The sequence below is a fragment of the Fukomys damarensis genome, unplaced genomic scaffold (assembly GCF_012274545.1).
Source record: "Fukomys damarensis isolate Sample0158 unplaced genomic scaffold, DMR_v1.0_HiC HiC_scaffold_28, whole genome shotgun sequence".
Taxonomy (NCBI): Eukaryota; Metazoa; Chordata; class Mammalia; order Rodentia; family Bathyergidae; genus Fukomys; species Fukomys damarensis.
The window spans coordinates 25,956,964-25,972,702 of NW_022900940.1; the positions used below are offsets into that span (position 1 = coordinate 25,956,964).

The 15,739-nt window shown below is 36.5% G+C and overlaps 1 pseudogene; it reads left to right on the forward strand.

The window, feature by feature from the left end:
* The first annotated feature begins 15,052 nt into the window (after window positions 1–15,052).
* LOC117283611 lies at window positions 15,053–15,488 on the forward strand (annotated as a pseudogene).
* Window positions 15,489–15,739: the final 251 nt, after the last annotated feature.

The window sequence follows — 15,739 nt, forward strand, 5'->3', positions numbered from 1 at the left end:
TGGTACCAAAAAAAAGAATGTACTTATGAATACCGAATAGTTTCTCTGGTGTGAAAAACTATAATAGTATATAAGATCCTAATGAGATAGTTGACAGTGTGAAATAGGAAGAAAGGGCTAAAGCTGTAGGGAAAGTGGGAAGGGTAGGGGAAAGGGAATAAGGGAAAAGAAAAAAATATGAGAAAATGAAAAAATGGAAATAAAGTGTTTGCAAATGGGGAGGGAAGGAGGGGGTGAAGGGAGGGCAAGGACAAGGGGAAAAAATGAGAACCAAGACCTGTCATGTAAAGGTACAAGATCCCAATGATGAATGCAACTGTACTGTATACCTAAAATGTACCAATAAACTCAATTAAAAAAAAAGAATATACTTATCAGAAAACTGGAATGCATTTCATTATATATAATATAATAATATAATTTGATATTTGCATTTTATTTGACATTTATGTTTTCAATTTTGTGTACCATAGTCATGATTTTTCCCACCTTTGACATAATTTCTTTAAAAATATGTCTTCAAACAGCTGTCCCCGTTACAGGTAAGAAGAAAAATACCTGAAGTAGTTAAGCATGTCGTTAAGGATTTTGGCAAACTAGAGCCTTTGGATTCTCGATCCATTCTTTAGTAGGTACTACCAGGTATTTTAACTTTTATAACACGGCTCTGTACTATGGACTTCCCTATCTCACTTTATTCTTTCAGAATAAAACAGAAAAAAAGACAGATTTGATTGTTGAGCACACATAACAGTTCTATGAATCAGAGTAAACAAATCTAGAGTTGCTCCTCCAAAACTAGGTAAGAGTCCCGGGTCATTCATAAGACCTGGCCCTCCTTTATCTAAGAACTGTAAAACTGAAAATTACCTGGTCTCTGAAGATCTACCCAGTTGGATAGTAAATAAACACTGAATGTCACAGCCTTAACAACTTAATAGTTGGAGCTCCAGGGAGACATGCAAGTCTGAGCATCCCCTAGTGCCAGGTTCTATACTGGAGTCTGGGGATATTGTAGAGAGCAAGGTAGATGTGATCATTCCCTGCCTCACTCGCTTATGCATTTATTAATCAGACATTTATGCAGTCATGGCTACGCTGCAGGTACTATGCAAAAAGTAGGAATTCAATGGTGGGCAAAAAGGGATATGATTGTCCACACAGAGTTTATAATTCAATGAGGGATATTTTTAAAGGTATAAATTATGAAACTTAATGTGAAGCCAATTCTTTTTTTTTTTTTCCATGTGTCTAATTCCAAGCACCAAAAAGCTCCACTCCTTTCTAAATGAACAGGCCCAAGATATTTTTAAAGGTATAAATTATGAAACTTAATGTGAAGCCAATTCTTTTTTCTTTTTTTCCATGTGTCTAATTCCAAGCACCAAAAAGCTCCACTCCTTTCTAAATGAACAGGCCCCTCCAGCCACTTCACCTGGAGAGCTCTGACAGAGTGGCTGCCTGGCATCTGTATTACTAATACATGACCTTCAGTTATTGCATAACCTTCAGTTATTACCGTAAACATCTCAAATGTGGGGTAAGACTGAAAATTATATAAGGTGGGAAATTCAAATGTGTTCTTTTTGTAAATCTTTGAAGCATAAAATTATCAAAAGAACCAAAGGTCTGGCTGATGAGGCAGAGTAACTGTAAGCACATATCTGCCACCAACATATTCTGCTAGGAGACAATGGCAAAATATTCCTATTTCCAGCCCTTAAATCAGGTCTATAGATTGCCGGCCCCGGCAAAATTCCAAACAGAATATAAGAAGTGCTAAAAAATTAACAAAAGTCATGAGAAGGTCATGAGAAGTCTGTAAATTCTCTCGGGTAGAGAAGTAGTAGACTGCAGTCACCAACTCGCTTTACTGTTTGATCAGTGACAGCCAGAACCTACATATGGTGGGATATTCCGTATTTCTGCCCCTATATCATCCATTGATAATTGTAATCCTTCCTGAAAAAAATCAATTAGTAATTTTCACACTAAAGAAATATTGAGTTTTAGGTATGTTTGTATGACTATGTTAGTCTTTTCTGTGCAGGTTCTTGAGACTTGGATTTGCAAAAATTTATATTACATCTTTCAGAACTTCATAACTGGCCTGTTCCAAACCTACCCGAGAAATGCCAGAGTGACCCTACTTTTTAAGAAAGGGTCCTGAAATTGCATCTGTTCAGGACCATAATCCAAAAACAAGTCTCAGTCCTCATTTACTTAGAATTGTCACTTTGTATGTTTTTAGTATGAAGCAAAAATGGGCTTAGAAAATAACTCAGGCCTTACATCCAATTAAGAATCTAATATATTCTGTGGCCTGGAGCTATTGCAAAGGTTCTGAGTTTTCACCAGTGTTCATTTTTAAGTGGTCTAATTTTGCCTCTGATTGCCAGGTGCTAAAATATGAACCTTCACACTTGTGAGTCACCCAATTTAACCAACTTGTGGCTTTACCCTCAGAGAGTTTCCTAGGTGTGAACTTCACTATGCCCCAGACCCACAAAAACATTTTAGTCAAGATTTCCAGAGTAAATTCTAGCCCACCCTTGTCAAAACCACGCAGACTCCCACCCTCATCTCCCTGCTGAAAGAGGCTCCTGCTATCCTGGGCTTGTCAGTAAGAGTCTGAGTCTGCAAGTGACTTCGCTTTTCTGGGCCTCAATATGTAAAAGAAATCCAAACCAAACAGTGTGCATTGAATACCTAACACATATCATGCATTCACTCTGTCTCAAAGAATTTACCATTTTAATTGGGAAAATACAATGTGGACATGACAAGCAATAGAAAATATGAAACACACATGAAACAGACACCCAACAATGAGGTGTGGCTGTGGCTCTGAGATGCAGGGTTAGAATTTTCACTTATCTAAGAATCTCTTATGGAAGCATTCTCAGTTTAAAAGATGCACAGTGTGGAGAAAATATGGATATTGAAAAATGAAAACACTTAAGCAGCAAGTAATGAGAATAATATTCTTCCAGATAGGCTCAGGGAAAATAGGAAACTAGACCCACAAAGACATCCTCTCACATTCTCCTGTTGTTGTTGTTGTTGTTTTTAACCTACTTTTTTTTTTTTCTTTTTAGGAGACAAGGACTCACTGTGTAACCCAGGCTGGCCTTGAACTCATGGTGATCCTCCTGCCTCAGCCTTCCAAGTGCTGGGATTAGGGTATGCACCACCATGCCCAGCTCTTTTTCAGTCTTACTAAACTCTAGATAATTTTATAAATATTCTAAAAACTATCTTGGAGCAAGGGCAGAGGTAGAGTTTTGGATGGAGATATAGTCTAACACATCAGGCTCTTAGCTATAACAACTCATTAGACTACAAAAGACAGTTTCCTGGGCTCAACTGGGCCATGATTTGTGGATATATAGAGGGGATAGCAGCAGAAGCATGTACAACAAGGCTGCATTCTAGCCTTCAAAGTACTAATCAGACAAGGACGGCTGATGCTTAATTTTATTTATCAATTTGACTACAGTGTAACACACAGCTAATCTAGCAGTTGTTACAAAGGTATTTTTGTGGAGCTGGGGATTTAGCTCTGTGGTTCCACCTCCTGTCTTGCAAGCACAAGGTTCTGAGTTCGATCCCCAGTAACAAAAAAGGAGAAAGAAACAAAGGTATTTGGTGGATGTGGTTAACATTCGCAGTCACCTGAGTTTAAGTGAAAGGGATCAATGCAGGTTGGCCCCACCCAGTCAGTGGACAATCATAAGATTGAACGAACACTGAGGTTGCTTCAAAAGGAAGAAAGTTTGCCTCAGGACTGAAGGATCAGTCCTTGAGTTTCAAGGCTATGGACCTGCCCTACAGACTTCAAACACCCATGACCCAACTCCCTAAAAGAAACCCTCAAGTAAATAAACATATGAGCCCATGTGTGTATATGTATGTTCACACACACACACACACACGCATCTGCCTATTGATTGATAGACAAGGATACACCTATGCAGATCTACTGATTTTGTTTCTCTGGAAAAATTGTCTGTTACAAGAATATAAGAACTAAAGGCATGTGAAATAACCTCCATTCACCACTCAGCACATCTCCATCAAGCGTCCAGGAGGTGCCATGCCCTGTGGACACGGCTCAGTGTGAGTGGTGCCAAGTAGAGGAAAAGTCAGTGCAGAAGATGGCATTTCCAGAAGCGTTGCCAGGAGCTGGAGTCTGCGCTGCTCTTGAAGGACTAAAGAGGAGTGAAACAAACAGCAGAGGGAGAGCTATTCCATGCCAATGTAGGAGCTGCTTGTGTTTCTGCAGAGGACCAAGCATGCCATGGTTTCAGAAAACTGACTTGTAGCTGGAAAGATTCTACACTAAGGAATCTTTGCTGAATCATAACCAATCATAATGGTACCTCATGCACACTCATTTCCTTTTCGTGTGGTCACTCATTATGTTAAACATAAGTGTGAAGAAAACAATTTCTTTCACGGGTGCCGAAATCTGGAGTTTGATTGGGTTTATTCCAGCAAGTTACTAACCACTTTCTTTTCTGGTTTGAACTATGACAGCCACTGAGAGATTACTGGTTTCTTTTGATGCTTGCAAGAGAGAAATAATTTGAAACCCATAGAGTCCGATGACCCACTGTACCGTGTTACATTCAAGAAACAGAGTCAGAGATTGGGTTTGGAAGCACCGATAAGAAATTTGAAGACTCCAGGGCCAGATATTTCCCTTCAGATCCGGAGAAAATGATCCAGAGAGAGAATGGGTACAGTTACTCTTTCTACTCTGGAGAGTCTCATATGTTTTGAGCCTTGAAACATTATCGGCAACCCCAAGTATTTCCTGTGGTGAACAGTGAGGAGGCCATGAGCGGTGCATAAATGAGAGATCACCAGGACCTTCATCTTACATTTGGATCCCAATTGGCAATGGTGTTTTGGCAGTCATTTGAAACTTTTAGGCTTTTAGTAAAAACCAAAACTTGTTCATGAGATTAGAAGTAAAGGGAGGAAAAGTGATGGACCTTTCAAAAAGGTTCTAATTATTTTTCAGAGTGTTGATTTGCAGTGGCTCTCCAAACGAACAGGTGTTTTCACAGTGGAGGACCTGCAGTTGTAAGAGAGAGGAAGGGTCATTTCCCTGTGTTAGTATGGGGAGCTTTCCAGAGCATGCCGTTCATTGAAACAGCAAAGTGTAGAGTAGCAGATATAGCAAACTAGATTTTATGGGAAAGATAGCTATATAAATATATTTTTGTACTTCCTTTAATTTCATAAATATGTTACAAAAATAGACAATGTACTCCGAAAGTATTTACTTCTCTTTTTTTCAGCTTTAATTGAGTTTAGTGGTACATTTTAGGGATACAGTACAGTTACATTCATTGTTGGGATCTTGTATTTACTTCTAAGAGTCAGGCTTAAGAACTGTGGTGAATAATTCTGGTATAGGACCAAAGTTCTTCTCCTAATGAGCCGTTATATATTTGACTCTTTGGGCAGTAAAACACACATAATACAAAATTTAACAACCTGTAAATGTACACATATATGATCGTCGCAACTACATAGATCCAGAATGTTTTCATCACCCCAACAGGAAGCTCCAGACCCGTACCCATGAGAACAAGGAGAAATCACTCCTTGCTCTCTACCGCTCTCTGCTTCTATCAGCCACGAAGCTGCTTTCTGTCTCTATGAACTTATTCTAGGTATTTCACAGAAATGGAATTATATACTATGTCTGCCTTTTGTGCCTGCCTTCCACAATGTTTCCAATGTTCGCCTACATTGTAATATGAATCACTACTATATTTCTTTCATTGGCTGAATAATATTCCATTGTATAGAGATAGCACATTTTGTTTATCCATTCATTTATGGAAGGGCATTTTCATTATTTCCACATTTTGCCTATTATGAATAAGGTCATTAAGAAAAAATTGAGGACAAGATTTCCTATTTTCAATAATTTGAAGTCTATACCTAGGATCAGAATTTCTGGGTCATATATTAATTCTATTAACCTTGTTGAAGAACCACCAAACTGTTTCTCACTGAGGCTGGACCACTTTACATTCTCACCAGTGATGTGTAAGGGCTCAAATTCCTTCACATTCTTGTATTTATTAATTTATATTTTTGAAATTATAGCCATCCTATTGAATATACAACATTATGTTACTGTGGTTTTTATTTTCATTTCCATAATGACTAATAATGTTGACCATCCCTTCATGTGCATTTTTTTTTTTTTTTTTTTTTTTTTTTTTTTTTGGTATCAGGGATCGAACTCAGGTCTTTGCACTTGTAAGGCATTAGCCAGATTCACTGAGCTAAATCCCTGGCCCTCTTCATGTGCTTTTTGATTGGGGGGAAATATTTATTCAAATCCTTTGCCCATTTTGAATTTGGTTATGGCTAAAACTATTGAGTTATAGAAGTTCTTTTTGTATTCTGGATACTAGGCCCTTATCAGATACATGATTTGCAAGTATTTTCTCTCACTTTGTAGGTTGAATTTTCATTCTCTGGATTATAACCTTGTAATCCACAAAAATGTTTAATTTTAATAAAGTTCAATATATCTATTTTTCTTTTGTTACTTTTGCCTTTGAAGTTATATCTAAGAATGTATTGTCAAATACAAGGTAATGAACACTCATTTCTATATTTTCTTCTCAGAGTTTTATAATACCTTCTCTTACACGCAGTTCTTTGATCCATTTTGAGTTATTACTCCCACATGATGTTATATAAGGATCCAGGTTTATTTGTTTGCATGTGAATATCCAGTTCTCAGTACTACTTGTTGAACAGGATGTTCATTCACCATCAAATTATCCTATTACCTTGGACAGACATCAACTGACCGTTGAAGGTTGGATTTATAGACTCATTATTCTAGTCCCTTGACTAGTATGGTGTCTTCCTGCCATTATTACACAGACCACTATAGATTTCCAATAACTTTTGAGATCTGAAATTGTTAGTCCTCCCAATTTTGTTCTTCTTTTCCAAGACTGCTTTAGCTATTTGTCAGGTCTTTTTCATCTTCTTAAAAAAATCAACTTTTGAATTCATGGTTTTCTTTATTGTTTTCTGTGCTGTGTTTCATTTATTTCCCCTGTTGTATTTAATGTTTCCTTCTTTCTGCTAGCATTCTTCATCTTCTTTTTCTAGTTATTCGAGGTGTAAAACTAACATACTGATTTGAGATCAGTCTTGTTTTTTAATTTAAGCATTTGCAATTATAAATCCTCTCAGCAATGCTTTAGCTGCATAAGTGTTGGTATGTTGTATTTTTATTTTTACACATCTCAAAATATTTCCTAGTTTTCCTCTTTGAGCTATTTGCAAAATAAAAGATAGATAATTGGAAGTAAGGAGATAGATCCTCCTCAAAGGGGAAGGAAATCAAGAGATAGAGGGAGCAAAGGGGAGGGAAGCGGAAGGAGATGAAGCAAGGGATTAAGATGTGTTATACACAGGTACCGACTCCACACAAGGAATGTGAACATTACGTACTGCCAACAGGTACAAATAAAAAGAATGTGTTTTATTTCCACATATTAGTGAATTTTTCAATTTCTCTTCTGATATAGATTTCCAGCACTATTCCATTATGATCATAGAAAGCACTTTGATGGTTTCAATATCTGCAAATGTAATTGAGATTTTTTATTTATTTATTTGGCTTTTTTTTTTTTTTTTTTTGTATCAGGGATCAAACTCGGGACCTTGTTCTTATAAGGCAGGCGGTGGAACCACCGAGCCAAATCCCCAGCCCATGTATTGAGATTTTTTTGTGACTCTCTGAACAATGAATTATGGAACATGGGCTTTGTTGGAGAATGTTTCATGTGCACGTGTATATTCTGCCATTGTTGTGTTTAGTGTTCTATATGTGCCTATTAGATCTATTTGGTTTATGATATTGTTGAAGTTTTCTATTTGATTGATAGTTTGTCTAATTGCTCTTTTATTGAAAGTATAGAAATCTGTAACTATTATTTATGTAACTATTTTCTCCATTCATTTTTGTTGATTTTTACTTCATATATTTTCAGGACCTCTTGATGGATCTGTATATGTCTATAATTATTATATTTTCTGATAAATTGATCCTTTAGCAATATATCATGTCATCATGGACTCTGTGATAATTTTCAGCTTTAAAGTCCATTTTATATGATATTAATATAGCCACCATAACTGTCTTATTTGCTATTTGCTAAAAAATATCTTTCTCAGGAGCTAAAGGTGTGGGGAAGGTGGGATGGGTAGAGGAAGGGTAATAAGGGAAAAGAAAAAAATGTGAGATAATGAAAAGATGGAAATAAAGTGTTTCAGATGGGAAGGGGAGGAGGGGGTGAAGGGAGGGCAAGGACAAGGGGAAAAAATGAGAACCAAGACCTGTCATGTAAAGGTACAAGATCCCAACAATGAATGTAACTGTACTGTATCCCTAAAATGTACCAATAAACTCAATTAAAGCTGAAAAAAATATCTTTCTCTATGCTTTTATTTTCAACTTCTTTGTGTTTTCATGTGTAAAATGAATATCTTGTAGACAGCAGCTAGAGATGGAATTTTTTTTTAAATATATTCTGTCAGGGCCAGGGATTTAGCTCAGTGGTTCTAGTGCCTGCCTCTCAAGGACCTGAGTTTGATCCCAGGTACCAATAAATAAATTAATTAATTAATTAATTAATTCTGTCAATCTCTACAATTTGATTGGAAAACTTACTCTGGTTACCTTTTTAAAAATTACTAACATAGAAAGACTGCTGCCATTTTGCTACTTATTTCTATATGTCATATCCTTTTTCTTCCTTAATCCCTCTTATATGTTTGTTTGATATTTTTTCCTACTGTATTCTGATATGTTTCTTTGATTTTTTTTTCCTACTGTATTCTGATTCCTTTTTTGTTTCCTTTTTCATATATATTTTTGTTATTTTCGTAGTAGTCAACTTGAGTATTAAAATTAAAAAAACATATTTGTAATGATCTCATTTAAATTAATATGGTTTGCTTCAATTTTATATTTCTATAACTTTCTATCTCTCCTTTATGTGATTAGTGTGACAAATTACATCTACATACACATATGCTCAGTGATATAGACTTATAATTACTTTATATATTTGTCTTTTAAGTCATCTACTTAAAAAGAGAAATTACCAGCTAAAAATACTGTAACACTAGCCCTTATATTTGCCTATGGAATTAATTTTACTGATATTTTTTATTTTTTTATATGATTTCAAGGTACAGTATTACCTAGTGTCCTTTCATTTCATCCTGAGAGATTCTCTTTTACATTTTTCTTGTATGAGGATACATCTACTAAAAAATCGTTCCTTCATCTTTTGTTTATCCAGGAATGTCTTAATTTTTTCTTCACTTTTTTTTATTTATTTATTTATTTATTTATTTGTTTGTAGGTACCAGGGATCGAATTCAGGTCCTTGTGCTTGTGAAGGAGGCAGCTGAACCACTGAGCTAAATCCCTGGCCAATTTTCTTCATTTTTAAAGGACAGTTTTGGCAGACATAAAATTCTTGGTTAATGGTTTTATTTTTTCATTTCAATATCTTAAATATATCATCCCAGTGCTTGCATATTTGCATGGTTTATGATGACAAATCATCAGTAATTTTATTACAGGTAATTTTATTACATCTGTAATTACATCTGTGATTTTATTTAGAAACTTTTGTAAGTAATAAATTGTTATTCTCTTTTTTAGTTACAAAGTCTATTATTTTGTGTTTGCAACAGTTTGATTGTTAGGTATCTCAGTATGAATCTCTGTATTTATTCAACCTAGAATTTATTGAGTTTCTTGGATGTGTAGAAAATTTGGAAAGTTTTTTAACATAATTTCTTCAAATATTTCTTTATCCCCCTTATTATCCTCCTGTCTCTTCGGAATTCTCATTATTCATATGTGGTAAATTTGAATTTCTTACAGATTTCTTAGTCTCTTTTTTCTTCTTTATGTTCCGAAGACAGGATAATTTCATTTTGCCAATTTTTAGATTACCTTACTCTTTTCTCTGCTTAAAAAAAGTTCTGGACCAGGCTCAGTGGCGCACACCTGTAACCCCAGCCTTGTCAGGCTGAAGCAGGAAGATCACCACAAGTTTGAGGCCAGCCTGGGCTGCATAGTTAGCTCAAAGCCAGCCTGGACTACATAGTGAGATCCTATCTCAAAAAACAAACAAACAAACAAACAAAAAAATCTGTTGTTAAAACCCCTCTATCTTCCCTTTCCATTATTATAATTTTAGGTTTCAAAATTTCTGAGTCCTCTATAATTTCTTTCTCCTTACTGATACTCTCATTGTTTTAGTCTGGTTTCTTTTTCTTGGTTTTCTCCGCCTCTTTGATCATTTTTTGTTAATGTTATTGCTTCCTGTGGGTTGTAGTTGTTTGTATAGTGACTTTCCTAAACTATGTTTGCCTCGTGAGTAATCTTTGAAGTGACTGTTCTTTTAGCTTCTTGGTATTACAAATATTTCACCTATGATTTGGCATAAAATTCCCTCAATACCTAGAGCAAAGGAGGAAGACAAGGAAGAAGAGAATGTGAATAAGAAGGTGGAACAGGAAGAAAAATAATCTGTGTCTTGTACATTAGCTCTGTGTTGGGTCTCTCTTTTTGCTCTTAGCAGGACATTTAAAGCTCCATCTTAGCCTCTGCTTCTTGTTTACACTGAGCCTAAAGATGAGCCAAACATCAAAGCTTACGGTTTTTCAGTCTTTTCTGAACATGCGTCCTACCCTGGGGGTATGTGACTTTCTAGATTCTCTAGTATATGTGGAAAATTTCCAAAGTTTGCTTTGAAAAGCCATCTTTAAAACCACTACCACATCAGGAAGAAAGGGGGGCTAGGGTGTGTTAAAATGCCACAATGTTTTTGTGTCATGTTTCAGTGGCTTTTAGCTTCCTTAAGCATTGATTTTATTGAGATAAATTCGATTATCTTCAAGGGTTCCAGAAAGACTAATTCTGATAGTTTTTCCGGGTTTTGTTTTAGCATTTCTGATGAAGTAAAAACCCCCAAAATTCCATATTCCTAATTACCCATATCTGTTTTTTGTATCATGTGCCTGTGTTACTTATCTGAAAGAATAATTTATGTTTTAAATTTTGATAAGAAGTGTAGTAGCTAGAGTCTTATCACCTTATAGTCCAGATGGTGAAACTTAGGTCCTATCAGACAAATTTAGCCACTAAATTCTTTCATTTAGCTTGCTTTAGAAAAATACCGAGAGGATACACATTTGAAAGTTAGGATTAGCATGTTAATAAAGGATTTACACTAGTCAAAACTGAAATCCTACCTCCACCTCCTGCAGACATCTGACACCAACCCCGTTCCTCTGTACTTTTGCCCTTTTTTGTTGCCAAGAATCAGCCTAATATTTCACCTTGTCTCCTCCCAATCAGGACAAAATAATTTTTTCTTACTGGTTAAAATCTGTGAATGCTTTAAGAAGACAAGCAAGATTTTTCCAAAACTTCTCTTAGAAGTTCAACATTCCAAAATGAAATAGTACACAGGTGTCAACTTAGTCACAAATATGAATGAAGAAAGCCAGATGTGGAGGTGCACCCCTGTGATCGGGGGACCCTGGAAGGCTGTGGCAGGAGGTTTGCAAGTTCAAGCGCTGCCTGGGGAACTTACCAAGACCCTGCCTCAAAATAAGAATAAAAAGGGGTAGGGTACGTAGCTCGTGCAGTTTCCGGGTTCACTCCTCAGCATTTGGGAAAAATAAAAGAATGAATGATATTGTGTTTTTCTACTTCTTTTTAGAGGAACACAGAATATAAAAAAATAAATAAATAAAGGAACTGAAATTACCTGGAGGAAACAAAATGGCTACAAAATATATTGGTGATGGTGAAATTTGAATTCATAATTTTATCTCAATTTTATCTAAATTTATCTAAAAATCTCAGTTTTATCTGAGTTGGCAGCATCAGCATTGTCTTTGAATTCCTACCCTAGACCTCCAGGACTACTCAAGATTTCAGAAGTCAGGATGCAGAAGGGGTTAAGAACCTACACTTTTAATAATTCTCCAGGGGATTCTGGTATGTACTGAAGTTTGAAGACCACTTACAATGTTCTTGTGATTCTTTTTTTTTTCTTGCTTGTATAATATAATTAATAATTTCTTGTATTTCTATAGTAGCACTTTACTTTTTATAAAGTATCTTTTTCAGATAATAATCTTGCCTGTTATCATAATGGCTCCAGGATTTATTCCTCTTTTACAAATTAGAAAACTATGTTTCAGAGAACTTTGTCTTTTCTACAGTGCATGTTTCAGCTTGACTTCAAATCCAAAGTTCTAATTTTACCTATATAGAGGAAAAAAAACTAATAATTAAGAATGTACAAGCCAGGGATTTAGCTCAGTGGTTTCGCCACCTGCCTCACAAGCGCAAGGACCGGAGTTCAATCCCCGGTACCAAAAAAGAATATATAAGATTCCATCCTTCCTAGTGCTTTGCTCAGGTTTGTCATTTTCTCTGTTCTTTCATTTATTTATCCACCATTTAATCACTCTACAAATTCAGCAAGTATTTATTAAACATAATGCTAAGCCATGTTATGTGTACATCCAGAGCACACTTAGCAATCTAAAATAGTACTCAAAGGGCCAGCAGTGTGGCTCACTGGTGTCATGGTCCTGAGTTCAATTCTTAGTACCACCAAAAAAAAATGGTACTCAAAAATTGTGAGTTTCTATTTATTGGTTTTGGCAGGGTAATGTACTTTTAATAATATATAATTTCATCACATATGTTCTACATACATTTTCCTTAGTAATTGAACCACTAAACTTGGTCCTTGTTCTGATCATTTAGCCTAGGGGTTTTCTAGCACTGCTGCCTATTAGAATGATTAGGATCTTCTTAAACATCCCCAGATTCAGGCTTCTCTATAGGCTAATTACATCAGGATTTAGAGGAGCAGAGCCCCTCCCATCAGTATGTTTAAAGATATCCAGGTGATTCTAATATGCAGCCGAGGTGGAGAACCAACAAATGTTAGAATATAAGTCTATTTCCAGTACCTCTTAAGTTTCTTATCCTATGAATCTATTTTAGAGATGAGAGGGGGAGGGAGGGAGAGAGAGAAAAAGAGAGAAGGTGGGGGGCAGGCAGAGACAGAGACAGGGACAGAGGCAGACAGGAAGTAGAAAGAGTGGCTGAAGTTCATGGGATAGATTAGATGTATCTCCCCAAGTGTTACAGCACAGACAAGAATACACTCAATTTAGGGCAAGCCCCTCCACAGTATATTTCAGAAACATATGCCTAGACAGGTAATCACAGTCTGCAAAAGATAAGTGTTCAGTGTAAAGCAATGGTGAATACCTAATAATTTCTTCAAACTATTCTAACTTGAATTAGTCAGATAGAAGAGTGTGAAGAAAATGAACTTTGCCAAGTCTACAATGTTACACATGCCTCTCACTGGGTGCTCAGGAAAAATGGCTTCAGTGTTGGGAGCATCTAGGTTTGAAAACTAGCTTTCTCAAATCCTGGCAGGGTGATCTTGAGCTTGTTTCTGCTTCTTTCTGAGCCTCAATGTCCCACTTATAGAAGAATGACGGTAATTCTTTGCAAGATTTACTATGAGCATCAAATGCCTGCCTCACTGATCCTCAACAAATGGAGTCCCTTTATCCTTTTCAAAGGCTCTTCAACCCCATTATCTCATTATCTCATGTAATCTTCACAGGGGAGATAAGCTAGAAGTTATCTACAGAAGAGCAAACCAAAGTGCCAGACAGCTAAAGACGTGGATTCAAGAGACAATGATTCATTCTATTCCTAAAATATGCTTATGAATGGAAAAATACTAAGCAGCAATCTAATTGGAGAAAACAAAACAAAACAAAAAGCACAGGCTCAAGCACAGTCATGCAATTTGGTAGATCTGAAAATGAAAACTAGTGAGAGCAAAGTCAACAGGGTGAAATTATGCATTTGGTACTTAAAATTTGTGTTACTAGATGAAGAGTGCTCTTATGTTTGTGACAGGATAGTAGGTGGCAGATCTTTTTTCTCAATTTTTAAATTTAACATTCTTGTCTTATCTCTTCCCTTATTGAATAAAGCTTGTAAGGCTAGAAATAAGATAACATTCCTGTTTATGTATAAATATTAGTGTTTTTCTATAGACATAAATGGTAGATTTTTTTAAAATGATAATTGAATATCATCCCTGATTTAGATAGTTCCTATGGACAAAAAACCAGCTTCAGCCCCGAGCTAGCTTGATGGTGTGATTTTCCCCAGTTGAGAGCACTTGGAAAGAAGAGTGTATCATCAGTGACTGACAGAAGGTTATCACATTTTACTGCAGTTTTAATTTTTAAATCGGCCAGAGAGCTTTTGTAGAATCTTAATGTTCAGTTCCCATGCTAGACCAAATGAATCAGCATCTCTAGAAATGAGAAAGAGTTCAGCCCAGTTTAAAGCTTCCTAAGTTATTCCACAGAATTACTCGTCTGAGAACCACAGGTTGAAAACAGTGTTGCTAGATAGTTGTTCAGAATGGGGGACTGAGATTCTACATTTCTAATAAGATTGTTTCCCAGTGATGCTAATTCTCTCAGCCCATGGGTGACTAGTAACAAGATTTGGGTGAAAAGAGTTTAGAGGAATTTCTATGCTTTGTTTCATAAGTATTGGCACTTAGGTTACAAAATCACTTTAAGGTCCTGCTGTTATTAAAATGAAGGTTTTCGGTGGGATCATCTCTGAGCTTACTCTGCCATTCCCAAACTTGTGTGCATTATTACTAGTAAGGCCAATAGTCTGTGTTCCTCAATGTGTCAGATCTCTGATATTTCTACGTAGTGTTTATTGTGAGGCTATTAGCTAACTTCTGCTCTCCACAAGAGAGGCAGGGTGCTCTAGATCCCTGTGTGCATCAGAAATTCAGGGAATGCTTGATTTACTCTAGAGCCCTACCTACAAAGCATCTGACCCCATAGGTGTGGAAGTGAGCTTAGAATGAGCTCTAGCTTCCCGGCTGTCTCCATGACTGTGAAGCTGTGCAGTGGTAGCAGGTATAAAATCTACCCAGGGAGACACCACACCGGAACCCACAGGAAGGGTTTCCAGTTTCTTAGTGCAAAATATTCCTTTCCAGGAGGAATCCTTGGCAGATAAATTGGATTGTCATGTATAGAAAAGATCATGCTGAGCTGTCCAACTCCAAAGGGCCATCTCTGGTGCCTCTCTATCTGGCACAATGGTCAAGAAGAATCAGAAAGCAGACATTAGAAAGGCCACAGAAAGTTATCAGGACTGCCAAGGAAGCAAAAAAAGGCTAAGTGGTGTCTAAAAAGACCTCAGTGGCTGCTGCTAAGGCTCCCATAATGCAGCATCTAAACAGAAGATTGTAAAGCCTGAAGGTTTCTGCTCCCCTAAGTTGGTGGAAAACACTAAATTGGCAGATATGATTTTAAAATAAAGATCAGTAATTCTAAAAAAGAAGGTTATTTGACCAAGGTCATAGAGTTAGTAAGTTCTAGACATGGGATTCTACTCAGAACATTTAACATAGTTGATGTCCTGTCTTCAAAGGGTTTCTGAGTAGAAAAAAAAGAAAGCAAGAATTAATAGAGCTGTAGACAGAGGTGACTCATAACCTCAGAGGCTAGCTCCGATTTTGGACTTCGAAACTGCTAGTTCTGATGTTAGTGGCTCCAGGATCATCAAAGC